Source organism: Acromyrmex echinatior, chromosome 9 (genome assembly GCF_024713525.1).
Source record: "Acromyrmex echinatior isolate Ae372 chromosome 9, ASM2471352v2, whole genome shotgun sequence".
NCBI lineage: Eukaryota > Metazoa > Arthropoda > Insecta > Hymenoptera > Formicidae > Acromyrmex > Acromyrmex echinatior.
In genome coordinates, this window is record NC_141860.1 from 10,252,817 (window position 1) to 10,271,194 (window position 18,378).

At 37.1% G+C, this 18,378-nt stretch overlaps 1 protein-coding gene across 1 annotated transcript in view; it reads right to left on the reverse strand.

The window, feature by feature from the left end:
* twin (CCR4-NOT transcription complex subunit 6-like twin) overlaps window positions 1-18,378 on the reverse strand; it is a 292,189-nt gene that overhangs the window by 31,893 nt on the left and 241,918 nt on the right. Inside the window, exon 2 of the mRNA XM_087409740.1 lies at window positions 3,427-3,495. The gene's annotated coding sequence lies outside the window, so the exon portion shown is untranslated. The remainder of the gene's footprint in view (window positions 1-3,426; window positions 3,496-18,378) is intronic.

An 18,378-nucleotide genomic window follows, 5' to 3' on the forward strand; every position in this document is an offset into this window, starting at 1 on the left:
GAAATTGGTTTTAAGCGTTTGCACACGCGTAATTCCTAAATTACCGCGTTCATAAGCGGCAGCTCTCACCGAATTCAACGTGCATTGAGCGATTACGCAGCCACCGTGATAACGTCGCGTCATTGCACGCTTCGATTCCTCTCTTTTTCTTTCTCTTTCTTCTAACGTAATAACCTCGTGATACGCAATGCTCGATCACAATCGTTTATTAATGATACGTCTGCGGTTTAATTCAACGTATCTTTCTTCGAGCAACGAGATAAGCATGATCCTATACAGGATGTATCATGAAGTACAATGATTAAAAGGGATGAATGATTTGACATTAAATTCTCTATGATAGAAAATCGTAAATAATCTAGTTGAGCAATTATTTAACACTGAATTGTTAATGTGCAGCATCCTTTATAATTTATAATTAGAAAAAGATAATTTGTATGACGATTATTTATTAATTAAAATTTATATTGTCTATTTATTTTGAATTTAGACTATTTATAGAATTCATAAATAAATAAATATAACAACTGTTTTTTTATATATTCATTATAATAATGTCACTCATAATATTATACAAATTATGGTTCTCAAGCTACATATAGTTAAAGACTGAAAAGTTACGTTCTCTCCTTCTATTAAATAAACCTCCCATTAATTGAACTTTAATCTAAATTATAATCTAGAATGGAATTTTCGATTCTACGAGAAGATCGTCTTTAAATTCATCGGGAAATGCATTTCCGTTGTTGATTGCCGCAATTTACTATACACCCCGTACGTGAGGTTCACTTGCGGGAATTACGACGAGCGCCTTTTAGAAGAGGTAATAGAAGCACCTGTAATTTATCCAGAATTTAATAGCCCGCTTCGTTTTTTTTTTTTCTTTAAAATAAAGTGAAATGTTTTCTGGTAAAGTCAGCGATACGCCAAATCATTCGTCATTTACTACTTTAGTGCTTCTCTAAATTATTGATAAATTACTACTTATCGTACACGTGATCAAGACTAGCAATTTAACAGCTAGAAGCAAGTATTATGCTTATGCGAGAAATAGCTGTGCACATATCATAAACATTTACGTTATTACTTATAATTTTTTCACAAGTTAAATATAATTTTCTGCGTCTGTGTGACATAAAATTAAGTTTAAAAATAAGTTCAGTATCACATTTATATCTAAACTTTCGTAAACTAAACTTTCGTAATCAAGAAAACGAGCGCTGTGTCTATAACGAGTTACAAAATACAAATTAAACCGAGATACTTTTCCTCTGCTTTATAAAATAAAAAGAAAGAAAGGAAAGAATTAAAGGAGCCTACTAGAATTGCGAGTGTCAATCGCGAGTTTGTTATAGAGAACACAATACGCATCTACATATATGCGTGCAAACTGTATGACTAATCAGCGACCGTCGTAAGTATAATAGGGCTCCTCGTAAATAATGAATAGCGTAAACCGTAGCGAAATGATTTATCGCGTTCAGCGCGAGCCGACAATGGCTTCCTTTTGGACGGCGGCAGACCAGCCAACCAGCCAGCCAACCAACCAACCAGCCAACCATCCAGCTATCCAGCTAGCCAGCCGTTTGTACCTCTCTCTGTCGGTGTGTGCTTTCTCTCCCTCTTTCACCCTCTTCCTGCTACCTCGACCGCCGCCGCCGTGCCCGTGTGTCGTGCAATAAATCTGTCCAGATGGTGCGGTATACAGCCGTCGGCGATGGCGGGATGCGGTACCCCGGGGCTGCGAAACTCGTCGGCGTTGACCGATGGTCAAGGTGCCTCTATCGTCCAGACCCGGGGTACGTTAAGGCGAATTTACGCGATTCACCCTGCATGATATCGTCGTGCGAGTCCCTTGCTTCGGAAAATTGGGATAAGAGAGGATAAACGTGTACAGGTAGGATTTTTGCGAATCTTCAGTGAATGTATCATTACTAGCATCTGTTTTTAGCTTCTTTTTTTTTTTAAGATAAAGTAGTGACAAGTTTAAACATAGGTGAAAATAATACTATTTTATTTTGGAATTTTTCTGTTAAATTGTTCTAAGTAACTTCTATGTAACAATTTAAAGGTGATACCTACACTGAGAAAAATGGTCTGGTTGGATGAAACAGTAATTCTATAGTGGAAAATGAACGAATCGAAATTTTCTGATTAAATCTATTAGAATTCTAGTTGAACATACTAGAATTTTGATTGATGTAATTATTCTGGTAAAAAAAGATAAGAATAGAGTAGATTTTACCAGAAATATTGTATCAACCAGAATTCGGATTATCTCAACCAGAATTCTAATTTAACCAGAAAATTCTGATTCTTCCATTTTCAACGAGAAATTTTTTTCAGCGGAGTAAATGTAACTGTCTAAAGTAGAAATATAGCTAATACTTCTATTTTAGATTTATATTGGAAAAGACCGAAAATATATCCTTTTAGAAGATGATTCGTTAATTTAAAAAATATGTTTTATACATCTTCAAAGGTACTGATATCACAGTAAGCACTTTAGGAAATATAAGATCAAGAAAATACTACAGAGAATATAACACGATTACTAAAATCAAAGAAATGCAAAGGAGATATGAGCTTAATACGTATCCTTGTCATCATTTTCCGAGGCTATCAAAGATGAAAAGAGTGAATCTCTTGATATTTTACTTCTGAAACAGATATTTTGTTTCAAACGTGATCGCGTTTTACGAAATGGTTTTCGTTAATTTGATGGCGAAACGAACGTAGTTACGATCTCATACAGGCATAAATGCACTCGGTGTTAAGCTTTAAGTAACGACCCAAGTAACGGGGAAGTTCAATATCGCGACACGAGGGAAGGCAGGCGCCGCGTGGCCTTTAGTGCGTGAATTTATTACGCTGTTGGACGTAAATTGTAATTTGTTTTACGTCGCGTTCGCGCGCTCGTCATATTTTGACTCGCCATGTGCGATTGTCACAGCGGCACATTACTCACTATCAGCCGTATGTTTTCCCATACATTATCTTCGGGCTCGCCCGTTACCTTCCCAATGCAACGCGTGCAACGTTGTGAAGATTACATATTGATTCAGCGCGCCGCGGCTCGCGCATTTTAACAAATGTACGATGGCACGAAACGACGTTGATGAGTCCGTTAATGAAAATCTTATCATGCATTATAACGTGAACGCGAAGAAGATTAAGTGCGTTTCGGAGCTACGATTGATGCTTCTGTGGATTACGAGGAAACGGTACTTTGTATTGTAGCGTAATTATAAATAAAATAATTTATCATGCAAAACTTTCAACGAAATTTTCTTTTATCGAATAAATGAGCTCTACTAATCAAAATAAAGAATTTATCTTTCATTTATTTTATTCGCAATGTGAAAAATGTTTTCAAATCTGATGTTACAAGCAACTTGAATAAGAATGAAGCGGATGAGTACTTACATGTTGGTCTTGTCCTATTCGGCCTCGTCAATGGAATCCATGGTCTTTGGGGCGGATGATTGGCCGTAACTGCGAAACAAAAAAGATTAAGTAATTCAGTAGCTGCACAAAAGTAGCTAAATAAATTTAAAATTATCGAAGTAAATGTCCAAGTTCGTGTAAATCTATTACGCTCTAATTGTTTCATTTATGTTGGAAGTTCGTATTGATTATTCCAGACTTTGTCAACAATGTTCTTCCGAAGACGCAACTTCTGAGTTTCTCCTCGTTTCTTCAGATAAAGCGACGTTTTATTATCCTAAGTATAATCTAATTGAACGGCGAAGCAAAGATAGTGATGATCGTGGTTATAATCGCTAAATTGACGGGGCAAGGAAGAAAGTTGCGCGAATCGCGGTCTCGTTAAAGTTCATTACATCCCGGTTCATTACGTCTAATGGCGCTTACGGGAAGCGCGTGGTCCGATAATTAAATCGTCCAACCGAATGTCACTTGCACGAGCCTCCGTGGCTATTAACAGAATACGAAGTCAAGAAATACGCGTGCACGTGAAACGCAAAGAAAGAAAGCACGCCACGTCGCATTGCCTGCACATGACAGCGAGTTTATACCATGTGTCCTCATGGCCTCGTCTAGCCACTTATCCCCGAGAACTAATGGAAGATGTTCTCGTGAGATTCACCAAATTTATATCAAACGTCATACGTTCCAACAGGAAAAACATAGTCACACCAAAAAATGGTCGGACATGACTATTATTACATCATATAACGTTTTAATATCGGACGTCGAGATTTTTTTTTTTTTAATTGTATTAACATTCGTTCCTCTCGATCAATTTTTAACAATGAGTCGATGTTTACACGACACGCACCGCAAATGAGGAAAGGATACATGATTCTGTGGTTCGACCGTGCGATCTGTTTTAACCTTTAGCGGTTAGCGTAAGTGTCGGAAGTCGTGCAAGAAATGCTCTACAAAGCTACCACAAGCGGAATTTAATGTTATTTTCATCCTAGGTAACTGTTGTTGTCTTCGAACATATTTTTATGACTTGTTTTTTTCCAAGCTTTCCTTTTCCCGACGCGACCGTTCACGCAGAAGGACGTGTGTCAGGCTGAGGTTTAATAATAGGAAAATAGGTCGACGTTTATGTTCGGCATTCTCGAGATTCCCCCTTGAAATATCCTCCAAGTTTCAAGAATAATCTCGTTGTTTCTGGACTACAGGAGAGTTATTTACGGCACGGGAGAAGTTTTGCAATCTATTCGGTGGTCGCTGCGCGAAATCTTCCCGGGAGGCGAGAGATCTTTCGCCGATATTTCACCGAGGATCTGTTCGCAAATAACTCTTGGACATTCCTACTTTTTCCCCATTAAGATGGAATTATCTTTCAAGATATGCTTTCCCTTATCGCTAAGAAAATAACATTTAAATTATATGCGAAATGCACTGCACACACACACACACATATATATATATATATATATATATATATATATATATATGGTGCAATATTCTGCGTAAAGTAAAACGAAAAATTGATTTTATGAGGAAACGAAGCTAAGAAGAAAACAGAAATACAACGATATATTAATTACATACATATAACATATGTTTCCCGTATTTCCTCTCATTAAGTTTCATTCACATTTAATTAATACGGGACTGTTATTTTTATCTCTTTTTTGATTAATTAATGTATCGCTTTATTTTTATTTTCCTTGTCGTTATTTCTTCTTAAAGTGACACTTTTTCGTTTTACTACTATATATATATATATATATATATATATATATATATATATATATACACACATCTATTTTCCTTTCATTATAAATATATCTTTTATATATATATATATGTATAAATAATGGTAATAACATGTTTTCCGAATGCAGCAGAGCGTGAGCAATTTGCAGTCACTTTCCACTGATTATCGTCATTAAGTCGCCGTATTATCTCGTGTGCGCGCGCGCGGATGACCAACTCAATCGCACCGCACTGTCCATCGAGATTAATCTCGACGCTTTTCAAAGCCCGTAACACGTCGCGTTACAATCATGCGTGCCAATCATAGCGTCGCTGCCGCGGGCATGTAGGGATTAATCGGACGGGAATAACTCGCGCGCGATGGCGTTGAACGCGCGCGAAAACGAGGAACCAAAACCAAAACTTCTTGCAGGAGTTTTCCGTTGTCATAATCGAAACCCGGGAAATTTCTGTACACGTTAAGTGTCAACGAGACGTTTCATCGGTAAGCCTCAATTACCACGGCGATTTTACTCAGATCTCAGTATGGATATCTGCTGAAGTAATAGAGAAGAAGAACTCGCGTTCAATCTGTGTTTCTCCAACATCTTCGTAATTTCATACGCTATTTGCTCCTTGCTACTCATTGTAACGGCAAAAAAAAAAAGAAATAAACAAGAGTGAAAAAGGAAATGGAGTCCACATTTTCCTTTAGAATCAATACCTCTGCACTTTAACGCGTTAGGAAAAAATACAACATCCAAATATGTATCTTTTCCTTCTATTCCCGCATGGAATTTTTCGTTCGCGCTTGCCTCGTTTCAGGCAAAGCTTGTCATTATTCGCGCAATATTTCGCACTTGGTGATAAGAGCGCGCTCGAGGAGAAATTCGGAGATCATCGTATCGATCGATCCCGATAAAATATCTGCCCTGCGGGAGCAGAGAGAAACGAAGGCGAGACGAAGGTGATACTCTGACGAGGGTCGCCAGTGAAGATCCTCGAGTCTTGGTCTATTCTGACGCAGAGGGACGCGGGATAGAGAAAAAGGAAGGTGTGGCGAGTGTGGCGGCAAGGGGAGGTAGCAAGAGATAGTAGAATTGAAACTGAGAATTCTATTTCGCTCCCTCGGGAGCCGCAGGCGAGAAGATAGAGATAGTGCTCCTGGGAGCATCGGTGTGGGATAATATAGGCGACATGTGAGAAAGGTGAAGAGAGGAAGAGAGAGAAAGAGAGAGAAAGAGAGAGAGAGAGAGAGAGAGGAGGGGGAGGATGAGAAAGAGGGCCGCGCTCGGCATGCAAAGGGGCGTATTTCACGTCGCGGTTGACGTCGCGGCGATTTATTCGACGTTGTATTTCTGGCTTCAATGAATTTAAATGCGTAGAGCTTAGGACGAGAGCGTCACAGTATCTAACAGCGGCTGGCTCCCTGAACGTTGATCTTGAGTTTCTCTCACGCACGTACGCACGTACGCACGTACGACCGTTTTACACAAAATTCGTTCGAAGATCGCGGTATTCTATCATTAATTGTATATAGAGGGAAAGCCTGCGGACTTTAATATTCATGGTAGTTTCTTGACAGTCACTTCTAAGCGTAAGCCTCTTACCAATGTGAATTATGAGACGAGTATCTGTTTAAAGTTGAGCCATCAACCCGGAGATCGTGAGATTACATAATTACATATACGTATATTAATTTTCGCGGTAGATTTTCTCTTCCTGGATGGCTGCGATGACCGTAAGCTCCTTACAATGTGAATTATGGGACAAGCATCATTTTATACAATTAAATCAGAGATAAGATAAAAGACACTATATTTATTACGTACTTGTGCGTACATGTAACAGACATCTGAATGAGAAGAATTAATAATCTTGTAGGTCAGGTTTTTCATTTTCTGGTTAACTTGTGATTAGGCTTAATCTGCTGTTTAATCCAATGGGCTTCATCTATAATAATGTCATAGGTGAAACTCATTAGATAGAAATATCAGGTTAAGCTTAACTACAACCAGTTAACCAGATAATGAAAAATTGAGCCTTAGACGTCGTCGATCGCAGTCGACTGCGTTGAATCTTTTTGCGGAGCACAGAAATCTTACGCAGCAGATCTATGGAAGAAGTGCGACGCACATTACAGCCGTACGATTCACAGCAGCTTAGGTATGCGCGGAAACAATTACGCGAGAGCCGTCCGTCGTTCGCATTCCGGGTCTTACAGACCCAATTAAGATCTCCCGTCGAGACACGATACGCGAGACGGCCCTCGTAATTTCCCCGATGCAACATGTTCGAGCTTCTTCACTTCGTGTTCGCTTATCGTGTGTCGGAGACCCCCTGTCTGTCCCTTTCTCCCTTTACACGCTCGTTTTCCCGGAACCTTCACGCCGTTGTCATGGGAAGCGATCCACGCTTCTCTAAACTCGTTCGCCTTAATAATTAATGTCCCGCGAATTGAGACGTCTCGGTTTCGCAAATTGACGTGCCGATTAAGTTAAGGAAGAGAAAAGCCTCTAGACAATTAATTAGACAAACGAAGATGCGCATTTACGAAAGAAAAACTAGCATGTTTTTAATTTGATGAGACTTTATCAAATCCATGAACTCGAAGGTTTAAATCTCTCTCCCTCCCTCCCTCCCTCTCCTTTTCTCTCTACTTTTAAATATATTGAAATAACATAATATAATAAAAGAAAAAAAATAATGTATGAAGGATTACAAAAATATAATTTAATAATGTAAAATTTCATTTATCTATTCTCTGTTTCGTTAATTTTCCTCAATAAATAATCATTAATTGAAGCAACAATTTGGACAAGGGTTAAGTCGAGACTTAAACCCGACGTATAACGTTAAAGCGTTATACTTATTCTACGACTGGAAAAAAGATTGTTGAAGCTTTTACAGTCGCGACATTTTTAATTTATGCGAGCTTTTATTTTATTTAGAATGCATTTAATCTTCCTTCTCAAGTCTCCGCCGTAGTACATGCGCGTATATAAAATTTTCTTAATACTATGCTGCTGAAAATTTCGCAAAACAGTTTGCGGCTTCGTGTCTCCTTAATCTAGAAATTGCTCCATCATGACGCTTTTTATCAAGCTCGTGGGACCGTATAATTCAAGGAAAATAAAAGGAACAGGAGGTCTAAATCTGCGCGTCCGTTGTCGTGTACCTTGTTTCTGCTTCTTTTTTGTTTTATTGGAATTACAATTTTCGTCGCGTCCGTATTCAATAATGTAATTTTAGCTTCCTCTGAGATCGCATTCACGATATTATTCTCTTTAATATGGCTGAATCGTGGGAAAAATTTAAAATAATTATGGCACAGTTTATTATTCGATATAAAAGCATCGAACACAACACAATCCGATGCAAAGAAGCCGATACGTTTTTTTTATTTAACCTAGTTTACCTTTTAAATTGAATACCGTCTTGAATTAAACAAGAGTTGACCTAATAATCTATTTGCACTCCTGAAATTTAACTTGCAAAACCCTCTCGAGATTTTTAATTTAACTTAAAATTGTTAATAACTTGTATTATAAAGTGTAAAGAAAGTCTAACATTAGTAATTTTATTAATGTTAATAATAAAAAAAGCATTGAAGGGTAATATATAATATCTCGTGTACACAACTGCAAGGCTTCATGCCGATTCCGCGGTGGTCTCACGAAACATAATCGATTACAGCAAATTGACAGCGTTCGTTAATCATACATTCAATTAGATATTTTAATCGCGACTCGTGACTTGGCCGATGTTATTTCTACGTAATCACCGTTCATAAATATCCTTCGCCAAGTCGGACAGAGAAAATTGTTGGGGCACATCCCTTTTGAGGTCTGCACAAAGTAGATTCCCGAGTGCGAATCAATGAGAGGAAACTATCGACGTGTGCATCCTGTGACATGCATGCCCTTAAATACCATCTGGCAACACTGACAATTCCTCGGTATGCTGATCGTGCGTAATTACGCGCCGTCTACCTTATTAAAGGGCTCGCCTCGTTGCTGAAGGAAACGAATGGCTTGTCCAGCATCAGCGAAAATTATTATTGCATTCAGTGCCGTAATTCTAACATGGTGAAAGTGGCACTTATCGGAAAGAAATCAGTGTAACAACCCTTTCTCCTCATGCAATCTTCGTTCAAAAGAATATCTTTCTAATTATTTATTCATTTTTTATTTTCCATCTAATAATTTTTGTAATTATTTATTTTAGGAGGATTTACGTATAAATATTTGTTATCATTATAGGATCTTCCTTAATTAGAAAATTAAATCGTCATAGATTATTTAAAAAATAGAATTTGTACATAAAATATATATTTAAAGGGAAAAATTGTTAAAATTTCTTGTAATATGTTGTTGTAATATTTTATTTCGTTACACACGGCGTTGCAAGGGAGAAATACAACCACGTTTGAATTACGAACGGGGATGCGTGAGCTAGTTACAATTCTAGTTACGGTTCTGCAGTCGTAGAATTAATATAAACGCGAGCGCGGAAGGCCCCAATACGATAAATTGTATCGCGTGTAGTCCAATAAACTTTAATTGCACGCCGATTAAAATACGAGTTCGCTTTTTGCTGACGGTAATTACTGCCTCGACGGTAATTTGTGGCACGCACTCGGCGGACATCGTAGGCAGTAGCGAGGCCAGGAATGGAACACACATTCCCGCCTGCGATAAACAGACAGACGGAAACGTTTTCCCGCGATACGGATGTCTCTCCCCCTATGTTATAAACGACCCCTGACAAATCGCGATAAGAGTTACCCTGGCGGCCTCGATAAAACGCGTTGAATTGTTACCGAATAGCGGATTAAATACCGGATGCGAAAGCCGGAAAGCTCGTCGTATTTGTTGCGTCATACTCCCATACGTTCCGCTTTTTCTCTTTTATAGGTGTAACAATTTTTTTTAATTTTTCGAGATTTTATTTTCACGCACGCACGCGAACTAACATTTTTTACGATAAAAATGTATGAAAAAAGTGTAACGGACAAAATAGTAATTCAGTGGTTCTCTTGTTTTATTCGCGACTTTTGTATGAGTTCCTGAGTTATTTCTGCCTCTCGCAATAATGAAAAATGTAAATGATAATTAAAAATTTAATTTCTAAGGTTTTAAAATTAAAAATTAGAAATGTTATAATGCGTTCTAATACTATACTATAAGGTAACTCCGGTATATACGCCGCACTTATCAAAAACTTAATTTATTAAATATTATTTACTATGTTTAAAGTAAACGAATTATATCAGTAAAAACTTTGTCTACTATTACGAAAAAAATATTAAAAATCTGAAATATTTATATTTCGCGTATTAAAAACTTTTTTAAACCCTTGCATTTTTGCCGTATATTCCATAGAAGTGGGATATATGGCTACTTATAGGGGGAGGGAGGATATTTGTGGCTCCTAAAAAATTTACAAATAATGCATATAAATAAGACGTAAAATGACACAATAACCTATAAAATACGTTTATAAAGTTTTATTGAGGAATAAGAATGATAAATACGTATATGAAATAATAAATAATAATTACAATCTTCCCAGATGTATTACAAGTGTTATGACATGAAGTATATATTTCATGTAATGCGTTTATTGTATTTAGTGCACTGAATTCAATCTGCGCACTTTGTATGCTTTGGGCATAAATCCCGCCCATGTTAAAAATGGCATATATCTCAAATACGTGGGATATATACAAGACAACAAACTAAACAAAGAATACAAGAGCAAAATACTTATATTTTGTAAACAACATGCTTTACTATTTCTCTACACTCATGTATCACGAAATTAACCACTAAGTCTTTTGCACATCCTACAGTAATTATTTTATGTAGATTATAATTTATGATAGCGCTTAACACAATGACAAATCGATTCAACTCACAATAATTTCATTAATATTAACAGTAAGAAATTGAAATCATAACACGTTACTAATATAACATAAAGGCACAGAATAGTTGCGGGAAAATTATCCATACTCCCTCTATTTTTTTTGACTTCTGCGACGTAAATTCCAGTGCGGCGTTTTTGCCGGAGTTACCTTACGTATCAACTAGTACTATGTATACTAATTGTAAGTATATACTCCATTGTTTAGAATTATGTTGAATAATCGTTAATAAAATGAAAATTTATAGAAGAAGTTTGTAGAAAAAATATTAAATTAACAATCTTTTTTTTCTTTTCTCAATAAAGGTGACGATGATTGCCGACAATAATCAGTCGACATTTATTGTTGATTACTAGCTAAACTGGAAAAGTTTCCGGCTGAAAATAAAACAGTTTTTTCTCCTGCCGAAAAGGAATATTTTCAAAATGAGAGAATATACTTCTCAATCTTCGTTCTCAATTAATTCTCCGTGTCGTGGATCATTGATCAGTGATCCAGTATAATATATAAAAAAACTTTGACTATTTATTAAATAATATTTATGAAATTAAATTTATTTAAAGGGATTTTTAAAGATTACTCTTCTAAATATTAACAATCCATGAAAATTATATTACGAAAACTAATTATAAACTTCATCCGCATAGAAACAGAGGAACCTTTGCTTTCTAAGGTATTCAATGTTCTAAAATTCAAAATAAGTTTAAAATTAAAATAAAACTAACTTTAAAACACTATTATAGATTATACCTGTAAAACAGAGAATTTGCTTTGAGATCGTTGCAATATTTTCTTTTTTAAGGAGAATTCTCTTTTAATAAATAAATTCTTTTCCATTATAATTATAACTGAAACACCTTCCAATCTTCTTCGCGCATCAATAACGAATACTCGTAATGGAAGACCTCGGATAGAAAGAACTGATCACGAGAGGCATGAAAAATGCAACACTCTATCGTTCTCTGCACTTTTTTCTCTTTAGCCTCTCACGAGTGGAGGAGGTGAAGAAGAGGAAGAGGGAGAGGGAGAGGCAGAGGGAAAGAAGGGATCGACAAAGAAGGCTCTCGTCGAGGGAAATGCTGTCGCTCGCGTTTTCCGCCTTTATCCTTCACATGTATATTCTCCTTTGTCAGCGACAGTTTAAAGATACACCGTACATAGATGGAGTAACGTCAATATTGAATCACACGTGCGGCCTTGGCTTTTAACGTAAGTCACGTTTACCGGGATCTCGAGACAAATAGTTTCGAATGCCACTATTCTTCGTTTTCTCTCTCTCTCTCTCTCTCTCTTTTCCTTCCGCATTGTCTCGTGTATCACCTTCACTATCTCAGCGTCAATCACTTCGTGTACGAGGTGGCGTATTTATGAGATTACTCTCGACTGGTCGATCCATTTTCAGACCGCGCCGCATGGCATACTATAGCACCTTATTATCTGAAAATCCGAGATAGGGTACGCTTTCCGGTTATACAGACGTGCGTTTTTATCGATTCCGCTCTCGCCTCTTTTCCCCGGGGAGAGGAATCCGATGTTAGGTATTGCGTTCGGAATGGCACACCCCGAAAGATTATACGGATATTTAAATTCGGCACAGCGGAGTCGCGATAACGCACAATTTGCAACTTCTTCGAATGTATCCACGGTCGATGTGACGATGTTGACGTGCTCAAGAAAAAATGAAACGTGATATTTATTCTGCACGTGTGTAATTTTATTTATTCCGTCTTATTTTATATATAAAAATTTTAAATTGTATTTCTACTACTAAACGATATTAAATTTCCATCAAAGCTGTTTTTCTCAATGTTTTATCGTGATGTACGACATCACGTACTGGTGATGCATAATGCATTTCTCGTTGCACGTCAATCAGGGAAAATTATGCGTTCCTTTCCACTGCGATTCGTACTTAGAGCGATAAAAGCATTGGATTACTCTGGTTGTGGAATCGGGAAGCGAACTACTCGACCCGAGAATGAACTTCGGGATTGGTCTCGTCGGAAGGAGGCACGCGTGTTTCAGGCGGATAATAATTGGAAATCAAATGGAAAACATGGAGCGGACATGAACCTCAGTCGCTGATTTGGTAATAGTCGTTCGACTGAACGGATTCCTTTATCTCGTTAGACGATATTCCTTCGTCGAATCTCTTCGGGACTAGAATTCCCCCGAAATCTTATTTCCGAAATCTTTGCTTGGAATGAGTCCAAGAAGTAATCTTTTGCATTATACTTTTAGTATTTATTTTTATACTTACGAGCATTTTTTCGAACGGAAAAACTATTGTTTCGACGTCCCTTTTTGTTTTTCGTTGACAATATTAAATACGTTTTCACGCAATCATCTATATTACTATTATTTGTTAATCGATAAATATTCTCTGAATTTATTGTACATTTATGTCGCCGTAAAATAAATATTATCGCGAATACCGCGATTCAAATCCACCTACATAGCTAAATGTTGGTAATTGTATCATATTACAACATAAGATATTCTGATATCGAGGTTGTATTATGAAATGGTCTTATCCCGCGAGAGAGATATTCCGTATACCTACTGCTATATCGAGAAGTAGTATCGCCTCGGCAGTAACTCCCGGTAAGTCGGACTAAGCCGGCGTATCGAATCCGCGGGAGTAACTGCACACAGGTGTAAACTCAACTATTTCAGACATACTATAGCCGTTAATTTTCCCATGCGATCTGAGAGTGAACGCCTTAGGTTCGCAGATAATGCAACTTCGTTCTGTCACGATTTCATCGTCGATGCGTTTAATGAACGTATTTCAAACGCATTTGACTTGGAACGGCACGAAACGATCTCTTTTCTTCTACGACAAATATTTTTCCTGTATTGTACTAAGCGGCACAATGAGATTTTTAAGTTAAGATTAAAAAAGTTAAGACTAAAAATTTAAATTTTAAGTCTTAGGTTGTAAGAAATTGACCAACCACAATCGAATTTGAAGAGAATAATCGATTATGATTGATCAGTTTTTTCGAGTTAAGGTTTAAAGTTTAAGTTTTACGTCCTAAAATCTCATTGTATACCGCGCCGTTTTAGATTAGGCATAAACATGACGATCGATTTTATTTGTGTTTTCTCGTTGTTAATTGTGAAATTGAACATTTACGCTTTCGTTTTCGCCGAGTCTTTCGGAAAGATAAATGAAAACTCACACGGATTAAAGCGGCCTCGTGGACGGCAGGAAGGTATACCGATTTATTGTTCAGTTTGCGACTAACAAAACTTTTAGGTCCGACATATAAATCTCTCGAACGAGACAAAAAGAGACAAATGCGCGTGGGCTACGTTTTCATCAAATCGCAGTTAGTTGCCGGGTTTCTTTTCGGCAGCAGCTTAATGGCCTGCAGCCATACTTCACAATCACTGACGGGCACTAAACCTCCGGGATATTACAAATTCATTCGCGGTTATATCTCAGATTATCAGGAGCACGCAGCAAAGATACGTCTTCCCGGGACGGACGATCCTGGTTCTCTGAGTCCTCGACCGTAATCCGGGAAAACAAATGAAGTCACTCTAGAGTTCACGAACGCGTCTTTGGACTATAACACGTTGGAGGAAAAATATTAAAGAAGTAAATTTAGCAAACATTTTTCAAAATTATTTGCCATCAAATAATAAATTCTACAATATACTCTTCAGAGTGTAATAAAATCATCTTAATAGAAGAAAAAAGTTTACTTTTAACAAAATTTCATTAAAGAAAGAATAATATCAGCTGCGCTATTAATTTTGAATGCTTGTTATAACAACTTACAACTCAAAAAAACGTGATTTTATTTTAGTTATTACCATGAATAAATTAAGTAAACATTATCTTATCAATCACAAAAAATAACTAACTTCATAAAACATCGTCAAATTCTAAAAAGATGGTAAAGATTTAAAAAAAACCACAATTTAAAAGGTGTACTTTTTAAGAATTGTGCAACGAAAACGAATTTCAAAAATGATACTTGATCAGGTTAATTGATTCCTTTTAGAAATAGATTCCGATATTATTTGATTAGTCATTAATTTTCTCTCAAGTTGAAAAATATGGTTTATTCCCTTTTCTGAGACTTAATTTTTTAAACAATTATAATTTTGAGTTCAATTTTTTTAGTTGTGTATCTTTGAAATAAAAAAGCAATGTATATGACTATTATAATTACACATAATGATATCCAATCAACATGCCCACTTATTGCAATGATAAACAACATATATTCACGCAACCGCGTTTTCGTTGCTAATCGCATTCAAGAGTTAGGGTTTTGAACAATCGTGCGTTCTATGTAATTCCTCATCCTTTTTCTCCCGGTAATTTAGTCCTCTCGCAAGTCCTCTCGCGAAGAGAACTGCCTCGCGTCTCGCTTATGCGAAATCGCAATTCGCTCGGCGCAGTAAGTGAGCTACGGGTGTAACCGGAGGCGAATGGCATTCGGCGTCATATTTCAGAATAATGTTCGGGCTTTACAACGTGGAAGAAGGGGGGCTGCTGAGCTCGAGTTATACGACGGCGGCATATTAATGCAGCAGCAGCGGTCGCGCCTCAAGGCCGAAAGGGCGCTGCACGGAATTTAAAGGCTCATTTTCGCGCAACATCAAACGTCATGATGCACGCGAAGATGTAACTACTGCAGCGACTCGTAATATTCGGTTCTCATTATAATATACTACAAGAACGTTGAGGAAAGAAAAGAGAAACTCTTGTATAATACAAACGATAAATAATTCAAATAATAATAATTATTTAACAATAAATATTTGTTAATGTAATAACACGAAAGAATGGTTGAGAGAAAACGGTTGTGAATTCATGTAATTCGGTAAAATTATTTCTATAAATATTTTATCTTTTATAATGTAATTTAATAATAATTTAATATCAAAGAGCCCTTTAAATACGCTCGACAGTCTCTGGATGTGTATATAACAAATGCAAATGTAAAAAGAGCGAAGCATCGTGGAGAAAATGCTTGAAGCTGCACGGTATTTTCTTCATAAGGGTATTCTCTCATATTTGTCTAACCATTTCCTTGTTTCTGTGTACAACAACTGAACGACATTATGCCGGAAGCGTAATTCGTATCTTCTTTCGAATAATTCGCAAACTTGTTGCAACAATCCTCTTCGCTCTCACCGACCGACCGGTTCCGCGTCTCCCGTGTCGGAAACGGAGGCGTAATTTGCATCATCCAGAGTAGTTTGAAAGTTTTAACGAGAGACACAGAGTCTCGCTTGTAGTCGGTGGGGCCTTCCCGAACTTTTGTATACTTCTGCAATTGTTACACGATTCTCTTTCGACTTCCAATGCTTCACTTAAAGTTTCCCTTTCCCCTTTTGCGCCCTTCTCTCATTTCCGGGACTGAGGATATTGTTACTTTCCTGTACTCTTACACGAAAACACTCGTAGATTCGCAAAATGTACGCGATTGCCTTGCGACACTTCCATAGAAGATAACATTCAATAAAAAACAAGAAAAAAAATTATCTCTTTATCCTTTTTCTAAAAAGAAAAGAATATTTATCATCGGATATCCTCAAAAAATATTTTTCGCAGTTTCCAGCAAAAAAATACCGGTAACGGCATAAAGACTAGTACTTGAAAAAATATCCGCGCAAAAACGATTTCGCTACTTTCAGCTTATCTCCCGCGCGTTTCGTGACCACTGAGCGAAAATGTTTTTTTCGAAAACTTACTCGTCTAACGTTAAGAGAGAGTGAGAGAGGGATATACACAAAATATTATCCGACAAGTCGAAAAGCGCCGTATCATCTCGGCCATTTAGAATCGATCCTCGCTGCAAGGAGATCTTTATCAAGTTTTCGCACCGCTTTAGGGCGGGAATGAATAAGCGAGTATGGCGAGAACGCGTTCGGTTAGTTGAGGATTCGCTGCCGCGAGTGGCGAATGATAGCTATGGATGGGGTGACTTTTGTATTCCCAGGAGCGGACATATTTTTCCTTTCTACAAGCCCCTTTTCCGCCTTCGCTTTTACATGGCGTGCCGACATTCCTCCGTGAGTTCAAAGCCTTTTATTTTCTCCGTCGGGTTTTTCAGCTTTCTCTCCGTTGCCTGCACTCTTTCCCGCTACTGTCTATACGAAAGCACGTTGAACACAATTTTTCTGACAGCAATATCGTTACAGGCGAAAGAGAAGAAATAAAAGGCTTTATCATTAATATCAGTATTATATAAATAAAATGAAACCAGATATCTATGTGTGTGTGATGGAAAGCAATTAAAATCAATCTAGATATTAAAAAGGCTTTTTTTCGGCAAAAGAATTAAATCAATACTTGTAAAATATAAAATTAATTCTCGTCAGCTTCATTTCTGTTAAATATAATAGTTTGAAAGTAGAATATAACAGGGGTCTATTAAAATAAAAAATATTATATAAAAATATGCAATGTAAAAAAGTAGGTATCTACAAGACAGCTGCGAGACAACTACAAAATGAGAAGCAGTCGCTTCAAAATTCTGTAAAAATTATCTCGATTTAATTGACTTAATTTTCCTGGTACGTACGTCACGCGAGGCTTATCACGAAGCGCAATATTCTATATGCGATAAACTTACATACACATTGTACGTTTCTATTGCTTGCCGAACAGTCCCTTTTTTCGACGCATCCTGAGAGATGCATCTCGCGCATATCTGATCGATTCGCCGCGCGCGTAATTACGATCGAAATAAGTCAACAACCTGATGCGACAACTTGTTACAAACGGGCTTTACGCGGCTGCAGTGATAAACACGTGAGATTTCGCAAAGAAGTGACCGTTTCTTGCAACCATTAACGACGATGATCGATCGATCTACTGTATCACGCGATATCTGCATAATAATCACCAGACGATTCTATTAACACAGAATATAATCTACGTGTTCTGCGTTGTCATTCGTGAGTAAAAAAGAAACACGTCTCGATATTGATTGCGTTTTAAATGAGAGAAAACTTGAATTCATAATTACACAATTTTAAGATATGTTTTCGAATACAGAGTACGAGAATCGATAAAGATATTGTTGAGTTGTTTCAATTCTACCGCATTAATGACAGACTTGGAATCAATTCAGACTTTAATTCTCCTTTTCATTTTGTAAATTTGCACCTTTTGCCAATTGTAGTTTGATGTTAATTGTAGTTACCGACAGCATCATTGTAATATAATTGCTAACAAATTGACGATGTAAAAAAAAAAAAGAAATGCAATTACAGGTTGCTCTCAGCGGATCGCGGTAACT